Here is an 18,504-nt window from a genome sequence, read left to right as displayed (position 1 = left end):
TTCTACTAACAATTAATTAATTCTTTCAAAAATCTTTTAAATGAAATATTGAAATCTGTCACGCAAAATCATCCGTCATGAATATTTCTAAGTGACAAGATTTTATGGGAGGTGCCACGGAACCTAAGGATTCAACCATTAATTTAAACAAGTCCAAGAATGAGCAGTTGGTTTTGAGCTCATCAACACCAAGAATCTAAATTTTAGTCAAACTTTGGTAAGTACTAACAAAATCTATAGAAAACCAAACTTTTCCGAAGTAATTTAAAAAAGCAAAATCTTTTGCACTAAATCTTTAGGACTTGTCTTTCAACTAAACCTCTATCCAGCTCTCTGACTTCTATAAATTAGTTTGGAAGATTTCAGTGTGAAAGGTATAGCTTTTTTTTTGGAATAAAACCCTTAGTAACATAAAGTTATACAAGAAAGGACCAAAATAAGAATACATCAAGAAAATGGCCTAACTATTATATATGATGAACAACAATGGGTAAGTTGTAGTATTGGGCTAAATTGCCGCAGCAGCCAAATCATGGGCTAAACCGTTGCACCTTCGTGAAACGTAGGAGTAAATAACTTGAACTTTTTCCGCCAGTCCACGTAGCTCAAAGAGATCCATCTGAATTCGCCACAGGGCACTCTCCACACCGTCCGATAGGAGGTCGATTAGGGTTTTACAATCCCCTTCCAATATAAAGGGGTTCCATCCTTTCTCAGACGCCAAGAGGAACCCTAGTTTGAAAGAAATGAGCTCGCTATGTAGAGGTGATTTAGGGGGAAACACCAGAGTTTTTACTCCAATGATCGAACCCTCTTCGTTTCTCGCAACAGCAGCTGCCGATGCTTTATCCTCGTTATATCCTCCATCAACATTAATTTTGATCATGTTCTGTGTTGGTGGAGGCCAATCCTCTGCCTGCATGGTAGAATTAGTAGTAACCGAAGAGAGAGAGATATCATACCTTACTGCTATTTGTGTCATCAGCCAAACTCGTCGAAAATCTATCGGAGTAACCCTAAAAATCAAGTCATTTCCGGATTTCCACCATTCCCATAACAAAAAGGTGTAAGTTTTCTACTTTACTAACTCTCCAGCTCCTGTTCTTAAGATATTTGTGAGGTTAATGATAGGATCCATGTCTAGGTTATGAAGGCAAAAGTCATCAGAATGATGAAGGAGATCTTGGAACCAAGTGATATTTGTGAGGTTGATGATAGTGATGAATCAATATTTTTTCACATTGAACCAAGTGAACATGTCAATAGATTGACCTAAGTGGCATGCACCACCTTTGTCCGCACGTATAAAGAATGAGACCAAAGAGGTGGAACCGAATAGGCTCTGCCACCTAAACCATGTTCTAACCAGAGAGATTGTAGGAAAGTCGGGGCAAGTTTCCTTGGAAACGTGAGATCTTGTACCACATAGAGACAAGTAGATAAATAGAGCCGAGGAAGTTCTGCCCCTGATCCCTATACAGACCAGGGAGACAGAGCAGGGAAGTCTCAGTAAGCTCGACACCTTGAGCTCTGCTCAGCTCGAGAGAATGGAGGTTGCGCAGAAGACCAGATATCGCCAAAGATCCTCTTTCCTTATTAAAGTCGTCATTGACGAAAGGTACGTACGATCACAATAAAGGTATTTTTTTTGAAATGTCCAGTGTGCCTCGAACCCTTCAGGGGTGCCCCTGGGCCAAAGCGAACAAAGCGTCGCTTCGGGCCACCGGCTTTTAGGGGCCACCAAAGACATTAATTTCTTTAAGAAGCATATAAGAAGCCTAACTCTCTAAGAAAATTATAAGGGCCACATTTAACAAATGTTAAGTTAAAAGGGCCACCAAATTTGATGATCTTTAAATGAATGGTGGGCCCAACAGTTTGTTTGACATGAAAAAAAATGTTTTTTGAAATTTGAACATCCAAATCATGAAATCCTAATATCCAAAGTGTCAAATCGGACCTGAGAACACCCTCTTCTTCTCCACTACGGGATGAGAGATCCATTGTCATCTACTCATCTCACCTAGTCCCCTTCTTGGATTCTTCAAAGTCATTGAGTTATTGCTTTATTTAAGATTGAACAAATCTTATTTTCTACTATTTATTTACTTTTTCTCTCTCCTTCCTATTATATATAAATATATGATCTTTATATGTTGTAGAGTTTATTAAATTAATCTAAACCTAAATTTCTATTTATTTACTCTCTCTCTCTCTCTCTTTCTTGTTATATATAATAACAAAATTGACAATATCTAGATGGTGTAGGGTTTATTAAGTTAACGAAAAACTATTGATGAAAACCTAATCTTTAATCCTAATTACTAGAAACTTTAGAAAAATTGGTGGAGACAAGTGATGATTCAAAAACAGCTCATGTGCCGAAAATATATTAGAACAAGACATTGAAAATTTTGAATTCCTTTTGAGCATGGTTATTTGGCATAATATATTGTTTGCGGTAAACTCTGTTAGTAAAACACTTCAAACTGAAGATATAAATATTGATGTGGCATTAAAGAAATTGAACGAGCTCATTCGTTTTCTTGAAGATTATAGAGAAGTGGGGTTTGAAGAAGCCACGATTGAAGCTAAAGAGATTGCCATTAAGATGAGAGTTGAAGCAACATTTCGGAAAAAACGTATTATTCGAGGAAAGAAACAGTTTAACGAGAATGTGTGTGAAGATCCATCAATGTCGTCTGCAGAAGCATTTAGTTTATTATTTCATATACATATTAGATTATGCTCTTTGTTCATTTAAGCGCAGATTCGAGCAATTCCAGAAGTACAAAGAAATATTTGGTTTTCTGTTTGAGTTAAAAAAGTTAAACTCCCAAGATGATGGCGATTTGAGAGATTCATGTGTTCGGCTTGAAACCTTTTTCAAGCATAATGAGTCATATGACATAGACGGACTAGACTTATTTTCTGAACTGAAAGTGTTGAAGCGTCTTTTACCAAATGAGATCAAAAGACCAATTGAAGTGCTAGATTTTTTGAAAGATAAAAAAGGTTGTTACCCGAACACATAGGTTTCTTATAGAATTATTTTGACTATACCAGTTATCGTTGCCTCTGCAGGAAGAAGTTTTTCTAAGTTGAAGTTGGTTAAGTCTTATATTCGATCTACTATGTCGCAAGAAAGGTTAAACGGGTTAGCTATATTATCAATTGAGAAGGATATGTCTGACAGTCTTGATTGTTCGACGATTATTAGTGACTTTGCATCGAAAAATTTCAAAAGAATAAAATTTCAGTGATTGTAATCATCAGAAAAACTATTTTGTTTATAAATATGATGAAATTATTTTGCAGTACTAGCGGTTTTCATGTAATACATTTTACAATTCGATAGAAAGGGCCACATTTTCAAACTTCGCTTCGGGCCACCGAAAAGTCAGGGCCGACCCTGGAACCCTTGACCTCAAAGGTGGAAGATTATACCTCTTACCACTCCAACCAAGGGTTGTTGGCCGATCACAATAAATGTTTCTTTCCTTATACGACCATTTTTACAACTCATTATTTATACCTGTACACTTAACTAGCTTAAGTGTCAGAGTGTCTTCATAGCTACCACCCATCTCAAGCCTCCATTACAGGAAGAAGAAGGACACGATCTAGAGTTACAAAAATTCTTTTCTTGTTGATTACTGGGAGTCACTTTTCGACATCATTAAACAAAGTTAGTTAGTCTTAATGACATTAAGCTAATTTTAACTTCATCAAACATAAGTTAAATCAAAATTCTAGTTAGTTTGTGACACCTAGGACAAAAATTATTTAAATGTGATTCTTTCACGTGAGCCGATTTATATTTGTGACCCAAATGCCAAATAACCCAATTAAAAACTTATAGGTTGATTTTCCTTCAATAAATTGCTTCAATGCTTTTTTTTCTGCAATAATAAAATAAATTCCGTCTTTGTAACCCTATCAATATTGATTCCACACAAATAATGATCAAGGTTGTGTAGGTTATATAATTAAATTCACATGTTTTCTGCTAAATATAATGAATTCTCCCATAAATCTTTGAAATGAAATCTCTTTCACCGAAATCCCTCATCAACATTTCAAAGGGATGAAATCTTATGGGAGGTGTAACAGAGCCTAGGGATTCAATCATTAATTTAAACAAGTCCAAGTATGAGCAGTCCGTTTTGAGTTCAGCACGAGGAATTTAGATCTTAGTCAAACTTTCTTAAGTTGTAATTTTTCTCATGTAGACTAATGGGATGTTTAACATTTCCCAAATTTATTAAAAAACAAAATCTTTGTAAAGTAGTCTGGAAAAACAAAACATTTTCCACTAAATCTTTAGGATTTTTTTTTTCAACAAACCTCTATCCAGCTATCTCACTCTTATAAATAGCTAAGCATTCTTGCTTAGAACTACAAAGCAAATCAAGAGTTTCAAATTGAAAGTTGCAACCGAGGTGATCATGAATTCTAAACCAGCCTTTTCAACAAGGTTCATTTTGAACGCTATGCTTCTCGTGCTTTTAATTGGCGTAACCATGATTAAAGGAGGAGATGCTGACAAACGATGTGAATGCACCCCAAAGTTTTGGTGGTGTTGTAGGGATGGCGTTAAAGAAATAAATGGTTTGCCTGATCCTGGTTTTGGTCCTATCACTAGCCCTACCAGAACAAAGGGTGATATTGGGTTTGGTCCTATGTGGAGCCCTACAAGAACAAATGGTTTTGCATGGCCCCCTCTTAGGAGCACAAGAACAGACGGTGATAATGGTTTTGGTCCTATGGCTAGCACTACAAAAACAAACGATGGTATTGTGTGTCCTATGGCTAGCACTACAAAAACAAACAGCTTTGAACCTAGTTCCAATTAAGCATTTGATATCATACTTTCTTTGGTAGTATGTAATATGTGGCACTAATAAATTGTTTTCTTACAAAATATAACAATATTGTATGTAATCCAATATTACATATAAAATTATGGGTATAAAAATAATCTTTTAAATCTTCTTTTATGTTAATTATATTACTTTCTTCTTGGTAGTTAGTTGAGTTTTAACCATTATAGTTAGCTAATGAGTGCAAAATCATTTGTGGTGCGGTTGGACACAGGATTCTTAAGTGTGATTCCTACTAAAAATGAGATTTGGTTTGAATCACGATTTTTTGGTCTATTTGGCTAATAAAAAACCTAGGACACTCGAATCCTAAGAGTTCTTAAATCCAAAATTTGTAGTAGACCAAAACTCCACCAAACCCAAGGATTTTGAAATAGTAAACCTAATTTCAAATTTAAAATCCACACAAAAAAAATATTTCTATAAATATATTTTTTCAAAAATCATTTTTCGAAATCGTTTCTTTAGAAACAATTTTGCCGTGGAAATCGTTTTTCTCTTGGAAATTGTTTATTGCATAAATTGTTTTTTAGCAGAATTTTTTTCTTATAGAAATCGTTATTTTCCTGAAATTTGTTTTTCTCAGACACTTTTTTTTATCCGAAACCATTTTTTATCCTGGAAATCGTTTTTCCCCACACGATTCTCAAAAAAAAATTTTGTCTAGAATCATTTTTCTCAGAATTATTTTTTCTCAGAATTATTTTTCCCCAAAACTGTTCATTCCGAAAATCGTTTTTTTTTTCAGAATCTGATTTTCGAATAAAAAAAATTCAGGAAAAAACAATTTTCGAGAAAAAATAATTTATGAAACATAAAAATTACGGTCTTGAAAAACATGGGATTTTGGAAAAACAGTTTCTTAAAAAAAATATTTAAGAAGCATTTTTAATAAACAAAATCAAATAATAATAAATTCTAAAATTTTTAGAGGGGTTGGGCAAAAGGCCCAAAATCAGCCCAACAATATGTATCAGGCCCACTGCAGATAAAGAATGAGGGGCAGGTCCAAAAAAGTCAGGCTAGGGGTGGAATTTCCGAAACACCCTTCTTCTTTTTGAAATTTACGAAACGACCATCGAAAAATTCCCGGGAAACTCGAAAATTTCTGACAAGTAATCTGACACGCCTCCCATCAGACTGTGTACTTTCCATAAATTCACAAAATTGCCATCGAAAAATTCCCGGGAAATTCGAATTTTTTTGGAAAATAGTCTGACGCACCTGACATTAAACCTTGTACTTTCCATGAATTTACAGAATTGCCATTACAAAATTTACCAACTTGCCATTTTCGTTCTTTTTTCCAGATTTATTTCTTATTTCTTTTTTATTTTCTCCCACACATATTTCTCTCTCCAATCTCAACAAATTTCGTTCTTTTTTTCCAGATTTATTTCTGATCTCTTTCCAATCTCAACAAATTTCTTCATTTTTGGTAGTATTTCATTGATTTGTATAAAGAAATTTTCTTGTGTACCGGGAACTATTTAGTGTACTGGTCATTTTTTAGATATGTACTACACATTTTTGTACTGGGAATTTTCTTGTGTACCGGGAATTGTTCTGTGTACAAGCCATTTGGTTATGTACTAGAAATTTTTGTAGTGGGAATTTTCTTGTGTACCGGGAATTGTTCTGTGTACTCGTCATTTGGTTATGCACTAGACATTTTTGTACTGGGGAATTTTCTTGTGCACCGGGAATTGTTTTATGTACTGGTCATTTGGTTTAGTACTGGACACTTTTGAACTGGGAATTTTCTCCTGTACCGGAAATGGTTCTGTGCACTGGACATTTGGTTATGTACTTTGATGTTTTTAGAGATGAAGAAGATAAAATGTGAAACAAATAAGAGTGATGAAGAAGAAAAATAAGAACATAAAACTTTTAGAGAGAGAGAGACAGAAAACTTTGATGTTTATAGAGATTGAAAGAGATGAAGAAGATAAAATGTGAAACAAAATAAGAATGATGAACACCCAAAAATGAGAACATAAAACTTTTAGAGAGAGTAAGAACAGAAAATTGATGTTTTTAGAGATTGAAAGAGATGAAGAAAATAAAATGTGAAACAAAAAAGAATGATGGACATCCAAAAATAAGAAAATAAAACTTTTAGAGAGAGAAAGAAAAGAAAATTTATGTTTTTAGAGATTGAAAGAGATGAAGAAGATAAAATGTGAAAAACAAAATAAGAATGATGAAAAGAAGATTTTTGGATGTATAAATAAGAAGAAAGAAGGAGTTGAAACAAAATATAATGGGAGGGATCCAAAAAAATTGGCTGAAATTTCGTCAAAAAATGGCGCCATTTTTGAATTTTCAGAAAATCTGAATGTTTCTCTCACATGACGTCATGTACGGGGAATTAATTGATTCGCTGTCGTCCGTCAGATTGTCAGAAAACACAGAAATTTCCCGTGGAGGGGTAAAAGAGGGATAAATAAAATAAAAACCAGGAAACTGTGAGCTGTCCTGACAATTTGGACTGGGTTCTAATTTTTTTTTTAGGCTGGGGGTAATGCTTATTTACCCTCCATTTTTTGGGCCTCTCCCTCAAAAATCCAAATTTTTATTGGTTAGTAAACAAAAAAATCACTTGGACTCATGAATCTACGGATTCATGATTACTTCATCCAAACACACCATTAATTAATTACTTCTTGGTTTCTTAATACTGATGTGGAACAAAACATTCAATCTCTCTAAGATCCGATGAACCACCTTCTTAACCACAAAGTTGACCCCAGAATGTGATGGAATCTATCCAAAATAGTTCGCATAATATTGTGTCAGTGTGTTATTCGTCACAAAGGACTATGAAATAAAGTTCTGCCAAAAATTACAATTTGAGGGCTTAATCTTTAATAACAAAAGTTATCTGAGTTTTTCTAAAATTTAACTAGTTTTTTGCAAAACTAGTGGTGGAAAATGAATCGTTTCGCCATGTTTGGCACACAGACACACGGTTAATGGTGTGCGGGCCTCGTCTGAGCTTTTGTTTTTCAAACCTAGCCTGACATGATACGACAAACACCAGAACACAAACAACATGGGCCATCCATGCCAAAATTGTGGAATGTCACATCAGAGCCGTTCATAGCACGAACTTGCTGTCAATGGGCTATTCAAATCTGACGCAATCTCTAAATTTTCTTGTACCGAGGTGGTTTCTCCTAAAATACCGCAATTTCTAGCCGTGTATATACCAAAAGAAAATTATCAAAAGCAACGCCTTTTGTTATTGAATGAAATTAAATTTCAGTCATGACTTGGTCAATTAGTTTGGACCAATCATTATTGAAGGAGATCCCTCTCTATTATTTTATCCTATCTCTAATATATGAGCATTTCTTAACAATTTAATACATCTTTGATGAAGTCTTTTTTGGTAATGAAAACAAAAACTAAACTCGCGACCTGGTATGACCGATTTTATACGTGGAAATCAGTCAAAACATCTTAGAGCAGAACATGGTTTCTTACAGTTGTAATCAGTGACCCGATTATAGTATAGGAGGGGTCTTTCTGGCTATCAAGACTTTTTTGAGTTAGATCGGATAATCAGGTGGACCAAAACACAGTATAGACAAAACAAACAATAATAAAAAGATTTTCATTTTCTTAACCATACATAATTACATCGATCAGCAAGAACAAGAATTTGATTTTTTTTTTAATAAACTTGATGTTGATAAATTCGTGAATTAAAAAATCCATTTCAGCCAATTGAACCTTTGATAGAACGACAATTACTTAAATACGTTTGTACAACTAGATGCTGATAAATTCGTGGATTAAAAAAATTCATTTCAGCCAATTGAACCTTTGACAGAACGACAATTACTTAAATACGTTTGTACGACTAGAAAAGGCAAAGAGTCAGCGGGTCAGGTTTCACAACCAAAATACCCAACAAGCATTAGCTCTCCCTAAAAGGGAGGTGATCCAACAACACCTTCCAGTACGGCTACCTTATTACGACTTCACTCCAGTCGCTAGCACTACCTTCGGCATTCCCCTCCTTGCGATTAAGGTAACGATTGATGCCTTAACGCATGAACTTGTAAAAATGAATAGACATGGGTCGAGTATATTATCAATGAGAAATCGACAGTACAGACTATAGTTTTTCAACTATGTACATAGGTTAATTAGATGGGAGTAGCAATAGTAGCACGCTTGATCCCCAAACCCCAATCTTAAGTCAATGAAACAAAGATATGTGAAGATCCAGATTATATAATTTCATATATTTAGAATATCTATTGTAATGTATCTAATATTATTATTAGATAAATTTTTGATTGTTTCCTAGTTGAATTAGGAGAAACTAGGAATACCTAAACCCTAATTTCTGTATAAATAGAAGATGGTTCTAGAAATTAGATTATCGAGTTATCTCTGACCAATGTAACTGATCAAATCCACGATTTGTGGTGATTATTAATGAAACGATTATTTCTCCGTGGATGCAGGTCGTGATTATCCGACTGAATCACGTTATATTATCGTGTCAATTATTTCAGTGTCTATTTCTGATTATCACATAATCGTGAATTTTAACACCTGGCATACCAAATTTATTTCATAATAACGAGAAGGTGTTGTAATCTTAACTAATCATAAGTTTTGTATGCAAGAAGTTTGAGTTCATGAATAAGTCGTGGTTCAGGACTGAGAGTGCTACAAAAAAGGGCGTAGATAGTGTAATTGCTTTCTTGGAGTATAGGTTTAGTGGTGGAGTAGTAACCGAACATACCCAAACAAATTTTCCATGTGTCAAATGTTTAAAAATTAGCATGCCTATAGAGAAACAATTGAGGAACATTTGGTTTGATATGGGAGGATGAAAATTACATAAATTAGTTTTTTCATGGAGAATCTAGACTGACAAGTGCTCATACGCACACACACCAGTAAAGGCTACAAATACACGACACTCTGACGTGAAGATGACAGTGACCTAGAAGATGTGGTGCAAGAAATTTGTGGCGTTCATGATATAAAAGGAGATATAGATTGTGTGACCAACATATACAAACTGCAGTTATTCAGACAATGACTTCTACAGATTGTTAGAATAGATGAATAAACAATTATATCCTCGGAGTGATAATGTTATCATTTTTATTAAATTATGGAACTAGTGTCTACTAATATATATGAAGTTGTAGAGACAAGCCATTCAATCTATTACTCAGAATTAATAAAGAGATGACTTATCTAATGGGTGCAGGTTACTAGAGAATTTTATCCAATGCAAGAAGTTGATATCAGATTTGGATAAAAATGTAAGTAAAGACAAATCAAATATATCAGTAGCTTTAATTCCAAGAAGTTTGTTAAAAAGATGGGTTATTTCCCAAATGGGCCCCAACTTTGTGACCAGCTTCCTGCCTAGTCCCTTAGATTAGCAAAAATACCCATATGATCCCCTTTTTGAGTTTCCGTTATAACACCGTTAACTAGTCAACATTTCTTCTCCTCCATCTCATAACCTCTCTCTGCCACCTCATCTTCTAGCCAACTCATCATCTTCTCCGGCGAAGGTCGTCGGCCGACCAATTTTCCGGGCGACGACCTCCAAAAAAAAGAAACCCTTAGCCGGAGTTTAGAGAGAGAGGAGATGAAAAAAAAATTTATTTTTTTTAGAGAGAGAGAGAAGAGGAAAGATGAAATAAAAAAATTAAATTTTTTATTTTTTATTTTTAAGTTTGAAGGTCGCCGGCCGAAAAATTAGTCGGTCGGCGACCTTCGCCGGAGAAGATGATGAGTTGGCTAGAAGATGAGGTGGCAGAGAGAGGTTATGAGATGGAAGAGAGAGAAATGTTGACTGGTTAAGGGTGTTATAACGGAAACTCAAAAAGGGAGCCATATGGGCATTTTTGCTAATCTAGGGGGCTAGGCAGGAAGCTGGTCACAAAGTTGGGGGCCATATTGGAAATAACCCTAAAAGATATGACCATATAACGGTATCAATAGTGATAGTGCGAATTAGGGGTGGGAAAACGGTCTGGAAACCCGCGGTCCGACCCGATCCGTCCGGACTGTTTAGACCCGCTGACCGCGTGCTACCCGAGCCGGGCTTACCCGGCCCGATGGCTCGGACTTATATGGCAGGGACTCGGACAGGGGTTCAAATCCGAGTCCCGGCCCGATAAGCCTGTCCGATACCCGAGCCCGAAGCCCGCTCGATTCAAAACCCGTGAGAAACCCTAAGCTCCCATTGAACCCTATAAAATGGGGCTTTTCCCACTCCCATTACAACTTGCCTTGCCGCCTCCTCTGTCTAGTTTCTCTCACATTCTCATCAAAACTCCATTAAACCCTAAAAAGCTAAAACCATTACACCTTCTCATCTCATCTATTCAACTCATACTAACGAGAAACCAAAACCATTAAATCTCAGAGAACCCAAGACCATCTATTCAACTAATGGTAGAAAGTTGTAAACTCTGAAAACTTATTTCGCCATGATTCTTCAATTTTTTTTCTCCGATCTACTTCTTCATGTGGGTTAAGAGACAAGAAAAGTGATGTAACTCGAAGGATTTGTTGTAACTTGGTTAGTAATATATTTTTTTTTTATAGATCTGCAAATGTTGTTAACTCGAAGAATAGTTTTTGTTATTTATTTAAATGTGATGTAATTTTTTTATAGATCTAGAAATGGTTTGTATTTTGTAATGATTTACTGTTTTTTTAGATCTAGGGTTTACTGTTTTCTTTGGTATCTAGGGTTTACTGTTTTCTTTGGTAACTAGGGTTTACTATTTTTTTTAGATCTTAGTTGTTGATGTATTCTTTTTAACAATGGGTTGATAACTTGAGATAATTTGTTTTATTTTGTTGTAACCTAGTTACATGAAAAATAGTTTGATGGTTTTAATTTATGTTTATGTAACTCTTTAAAACAAGTCTACTGAATGCATAATAGCACCAAAGATAAGAGAGGGGCAGAGAGGTTGGACCTAATGCATGATTAAAAAGAAGCACAATAAAAAAGATACTAACCAAGGGTTACGGAAAGAGTTGGCTAATTATTAAAAAAAAATACTAAGTTACAGAAAGAGTTCTAATTATTAAAAAAAAATACTAAAATAACCCGAGCCCGTCCGGCCCGTCACCGATGGAGCCCGCTCGGGCAGGCGGGCTACGGGCGGTGAATATGTTGAATCTGTCCGGGCCGATCCGCCCAGATACTAGTAGCGGGCTAGGTATTTTAGTGCCCGATCCGCCCGAGCCCGACTCTATTACACTCGAGCCCGACCGATTCCCACCCCTAGTGCAAATCATGGGAGTGAAATCTGACCTGGGACCCCCACGTCAGATTCCATCCCGGTATGGCACGGTAATTTTAGAATTCAAAAGTGAATGTTTGTGTTTGAGTCCTTCTAATCCTCTATCTCTTATATTTAGTCCCTCCGTGATCTTCTAATCTGGACTGTTGATTGGCATCAATGGTCCAGATCTACTTTCCCAAATAACCTTTCCTCACTCATCTTCTGTCTACCAAAACACAAAACCTAGCTGCTCCATTGTTTGTCCACAAGAAATCAAGTGACCGGAGGCTTTGTATTGATTTCGACCAAATCTTCTAGGGGTTTTTGTGCAAGTCTTTTGTTGAAAATCTTGAGTTTATTTCCGTGATGAAATTGCTATCCAAATGTGAGACAAGAATTGTTGAGCTTCTTTCTCCTACTATGATTATTTAGGGTTTTAAGTAGGGAATCACAGAGAAATGCTACCCAAATATACAAAGAAGAATTGCCAATAAATTATTCAGCCATTTAATCATTTAATCATATAGGTATTATTTATTGGATGGATTTGCATCAATTTATTGTATGGATTTATGTCTTCTTTAAATGTTCTTCAGTAACTGGCAATAAATGTATAATTTTATTTAGTCATTTAATCATTCAAATCTTATTTATTGTATGGATTTGTGAAAGAAAAGAGTATTGTAGTGATTTGTATTGACTTTCATAGCTATTACATAAGATCATTATAAAGAGTAGTAGAAGAGAAAAGTTTAAACAATTGAACAATGTGGGACTATATTGGACTATATTTCTAACATTCCCCCTCAAACGAATGACTTTTGCTAGTGAAAAATTCATGAGTTTGCTAAACAAATTTGTAGATTTTGACTTGATGGAGGCATCATTGTGAGGTTGCTATGTTGTTGTTTGTTGTTGATTTTGCTTTTCTTCACTTGAAGAAAAGTTGGCACCATTGCCAGGTTTTGTTGATGTTGATATTGTTGTTGATTTTGCTTTTCTCCACTTGAAGAAAAGTTGGCACCATTGCCAGGTTTTGATGTTGATGTTGTTGATTTTGCTTTTCTCCATATGAAGAAAAGTTGGCACCATTATCAGGTATTGACAATTACTAACCATTGTCCGGTTTTGGAGATCTTCCTACTTTGGTTTTTAATAGCCCTCACACATGATTAGTACTCCAACATCATCAATGAAATTCAAGTTTTTGATCGACTTGATTTTATGTGTTGTTGAACATAAACACTAGCAATCATTCGATCTTGACCTTCCCACTTCTATTCTTCATACTCTTTCTCATGTCTCCTCTTCTTTTGATCTTATAGAAAATATAATGGAACCAAGTAGCATACTAAAGTAACAAACATTTGAGAGTTCTTATAAGATGTATTATCAAAGGAATTTAAGAGAATCAACTCTTTTGCCATAAAGGAACCCACAAACATGTTTTCAAAAACATCAAAAGAAAACCATCTTTGAGAATAAACATGATTTCTTTGATACATTCTATCAAACACCTCATGTGCATCATATTGTAAAATCAAGATTTTGGAGAACTATAAGTATAGTTTCAAGATAAACATGGGGTATATAACTATTCTAACAAAGAAATCCATGAATTCTTTTCCCCCTCTCTAATAGTTTTCCAATTTCTCTCAAAATATAACTTCACGGACCATGGATACACATAGATTTGATGTTGAGGAGGACTTGATATTTGAAATGCTTGAGATCATTGAAGAGTATATCATGTGATTTCTTCAACAAATCACTCTTCTTTGGATCTTTCATCTTCTTGTGAATCTTCATCATCTTCAAATACTATTGAGAAAAGTATTGAAGATTGATTAGATCTCAACACTAGAAGAGAACTACTCTTATTTGAAAGAAAGAAAAAAAAATACTATACTTGAACTAAAAACCTATAAAAGTCCGGCGGACGGTAGTCATTAATGGGACTACCGCCTTCGGCAAGCGAAAGACTCTATTGACTAACCGAAGAAAAAAAAAAAACCTAGAAGCTCTTATACCATGAAAGAAAAGAGAATTGTAGTGATTTGTATTGACTTTCATAGCTATTACATAAGATCATTATAAGGAGTAGTACAAGAGAAAAGTTTAAACAATTGAACAATGTGGGACTATATTGGACTATATTTCTAACAATTTGTATCATGTACTAGTTTCAAAATAAAAGTTTTGATTTTTTTTTTCTCCACTATTCTTCAAGTTCTCTCAAGGGATAAAAACCTCCCACCACTTAATTTATTGAGCACTTTGGCAACAAAAAAAATAATTTGTTCAGCACAAATAATGGAGCACCTACGTTCTGTGCAGAGAGAGGATGAAGGACGGAGGTTATTTGGGCTAAAATTGCTCTGGACCGTTGATTACAAGATCACAAAGAGAGTAAATATAAAGAATAGAGATTTAGAAGGACTCAAGCAGAAACAATTATGTTTGATTCCTAAAAGTAAAGCGCCATAAGCCAACCTTTGAGGAATCTGATGAAATCTGACGTGGGAACCCAAGTCAGATTTCAATCCCAATTCACTCTCAAAATTCGCTCTTTCCATCATTTTTGTAACGGTATTAAGAAATGTAATATTTTAGCTTCTTTAAATTCGATCTTGGTGAATATCTTGGATTCTTGGTTTACACTGAGGACCCGTCTTATTTCCACCCAAGGAGACAAAACGAAAAGTTTTGTAGATCATGTGTCTCATTGAGAAATTTTGTTTGTTCAGGAAAAACTAAGAAATAATGTCTATGAAAGGGACTTCAATTTCTATATATCTCTTCTTTCAACAAAAAAAAAATTCTATATATCTCTTGAAAGTAATTCGTGGTTCAGACAACGCTGTCGAATAAGGCTAACACAATAGCAACGTTGTTACACGCCAATCAGCATTAGCCATTCATTTTTATTTTACTTTTTCCTATTACAATATAACCCTATTCTAGCCAAAATAATTTGGCAAGTGGTAATGTTGTAAAATAACGTGATACTATGTGAAAACACTTTGGGTTTTAGTGATATATCTCTCCCATGGTTAAGTTCAATCACCAAATGAGCTTCACTCTTGTAAATGCAGAAACTTTGTGAGGACATATCTACTATGAGTTCTTGACTGAATACTAACAACAAATAATTTTGGTATGATTATGTGAACCTAGGTTAGTAGGTTGAATTGTGATCAATTGCAAAAATGCATAATTAACACAATATAATGTAAAAGATAAATTATTTATCCACTTAATTATTTATATTAACATAATCTTGGTGGATTTTAACAAGAAAACAAGCACTAAAAGAACACACAGTATGATATCATTTCGGTAGCTAGTAAAGAAGAGATAGGTAAGCCTAAGATGAATTAGGAGGAAAGACATGATCTTTGATCCCCATAACGCGGCGCATGCAACAAAACCAATGCTGAGGGCAACGACAAGGTTTGCCAGCTTCTCCTACAATCATGGTAATGGCAATAAAAAGAACAATCATAATGTTCAGAATGAACCTTGTGGAAGAGACGACACCAGAACTCATGATCACTGCTAGCTATAGATATTTTGAATATGAAAATTCTTGAGTGATTTGTATATTGTACATGAGATCTTCGATATTTAAAAGGTTTGGGTGGAGTTTTGGCCTGAAAGATATTTTAGAAGGTGTAGAAGATTTGGTTTAAAGAGTTAGTATTAAAGATTTGGTTTTAAAGATTTAGTATGAAAGATTTGGTTTTAAAGATTTAGTACTAAATTGGTTTGGAAGATTTTGTTTGAAAGATTTGAGCCTGAAAGGTGTAGCTGAATAGTTTAGGTGTGACAAATTTGGATTTCCATCCCCTTTTGACACCACAACCTACAGACAACTTTACCACACATTAGGACTGTGGTGTCGAAAATGTAGAAATTTGCAAATGGTCTAAAAAAAACACCCCCGGATAAGATTATTAAGAAAAAGTTGCAGGTCTATTGTTCAATCCCCTTGAGATTTAACATTGAAAATCAAATATTGAATGCAAAATCATTTAATTGGTTGCTTCGAGTTCGCTGAACAACCTTTATAACCACAAAGGACCCCTGAAGGTGGTTGAGTCTACCCAGAAATAGTTTACATATTTTTTCTTTTGAGATTCGACTCTTTAAGTGTCATTACAATGGCGTTGATACATCAAAGATGTGACAAGCACGATAACTGCCAAATCAAACAAATATAGGCCTAAAGCCCAACTAAACTACGGCCTAAAGTCCAACTAACTACGGTCTAAAGTCCATCTACATTATTTATGCCCTAATAACCCCAAGTTCAATAATTCAGAAATTCCACCTTCTCAAAGGATCGAACACAGGACCTCTAAGGACCTTTGGAGTATATGTCAACACTTTAACCACTCGGGCAATCAAGTGTTGACATCATTAAACAATGTTAGTTAGATTCCATGACATTAATTTAATTTTAACATCGTCAAACATAAGTTCAACCAAGATTCTAATTAGTTTGTGACTTAATGTGATCCTTTCACACGAAGAGAAATATATTTGTGACCCAAATGCCAAATGAGCCAATTAAATTTTTTTATTTTTATTTGGGCATCACTAAAGTAAATTCCTTTATAACCTACCAATATAGATTCCACACAAATAACACAAATAATGAATCAAGGTTGTGTTGGTTTCATAATTATTTTCACATGTTTTCTCCCAACAATTAATTTATTCTTCCAAAATCCTTTTAAATGAAATCTTATGGGAGTTGCAACCTAGGGATTTAGCCATTAATTTAAACAAGCCAAAGTATTAGCGGTTGGTTTTGAGTTGAGAATTCTAAATTTTAGTCAAAGTTTTGTAAGTAGTAACAAGATCTATTAGTAATTAAAAACCAAATTTTAAGAAGTAATTTAGAAAGACAAATTATTTCGCACTAAATCTTTGGGATTTGTCTTTCAACTAGACCTCTATCCAGCAATCTGACTCTTATAAATAGCTAAGTATTCTTCTTTAGAACTACAGAGCAAATCAAGAGTTTCATATTCGAAAGTTCCAACGGAGGTGATCATGAATTCTAACACTGTTTTTTCCACAAGGTTCATTTTGAAAGCTATGTTCTTCGTGCTTTTGATTGGCATAACCACGATCAAAGGAGGAGATGCCGGATGCAAATGCACCCTAAATTCTTGGTGGTGTTGTGAGAATGACGCTACGGAAATAAATCGGTTTCCCGATTTTGGTTTTGGTCCTATTCCTAGCACTACAAGAACAGAGGATTTGTCATGGTCCCCTCGTCCGAGCCGTACTGAAATAAATTGATGTAGATTGTTGCGGAAGCGTAAAAGTAATGGAATCCACCATTGTTAATAAACTAAACTAACGAAATAAAACTGATAAAATAACGATAAACAATAAACTTGATTAATAACTTGAATAATAATAAACTTGGTTGATAATATTCTCTGATCTGGTTAACAAAGACAGACTAGACTTCTCTTATATAGAGATTGTACTTTCCTAGATAGACTCAAATAAGGAAATAAGATAACTACTAATAATACTTTCCTTGATTGCTAAGACTCATAATTATGGAAACCCTAAATACTTAATTATAGAAACTACGCTAATGTAGCTTCTTGACCGTGAGGCCCACTATCACCATGGCCGTGAGGCCCAATAGGAAGATGGTCTCCATCATACTCCCCCGCTGCGGAACAACTTGCCCCCAAGTTGGTGTTGTCATAAAGCGGATCGTCCAAGTAATGAGGATATATATCAGCGATGTTGAAGGTAACTTCGGCGACGAGCTTGAAGGCAATCCTTAGTTCCCACTTTTCACGAAAATTGACGAAAATCCGAAGAAGAAAAATATTGACAATATCACCAATTATAATGTGAAACATATATTGCCAAGATACTCGCAAAAGCAATACCAACATAGATACATCTAGTAAATGGCGACATCGCCCGTCGTCTTTTAGTTTGACGAAAGAGGTCACATATACAACCTGTCTTATTCTTGGAAAAACAATGGATGGCCATGAAGATTCGTTTGTATGATTCTTTGAAGTTGAAAGCCATGAAGAAATCAATAGAGGAGAAATTATTTTATGATTCGACACAACTAATTCTTCTCCCGGAATCATATATGGATCAAACAACTTATTCGAGCTTGTGTTAGTCAGTTGAATTTCTTCTTCTTGATCTGTCTCATCGAAATTTTCTTCCTCCATTATTGAAAAACTAGGATTTATTTTATCAAGAAAATCTCCTTCAACAGTATCGACCATGGTAGTCGAAAGAATTTCGGATAATTCACTTTGTTCTTCTTTTTCCTC

The 18,504-nt window shown here is 34.8% G+C and overlaps 1 long non-coding RNA gene across 1 annotated transcript; it reads left to right on the top strand.

The window, feature by feature from the left end:
* The first annotated feature begins 722 nt into the window (after positions 1-722).
* LOC147566437 (uncharacterized) lies at positions 723-4,990 on the top strand. Its single transcript, XR_015230457.1, has 3 exons — positions 723-1,066; positions 1,145-1,662; positions 3,405-4,990. It is a non-coding gene; the product is annotated as an uncharacterized LOC147566437 (long non-coding RNA).
* The last annotated feature ends 13,514 nt before the right edge of the window (positions 4,991-18,504 follow it).

The sequence above is a fragment of the Eschscholzia californica genome, unplaced genomic scaffold, assembly GCF_041429995.1.
Source record: "Eschscholzia californica isolate CP2 unplaced genomic scaffold, dmEscCali1.0.p SCAF_1, whole genome shotgun sequence".
Classification (NCBI taxonomy): domain Eukaryota; kingdom Viridiplantae; phylum Streptophyta; class Magnoliopsida; order Ranunculales; family Papaveraceae; genus Eschscholzia; species Eschscholzia californica.
The sequence above is the reverse complement of the archived record's forward strand: the minus strand, read 5'-3'. Positions and strand labels throughout refer to the sequence as shown.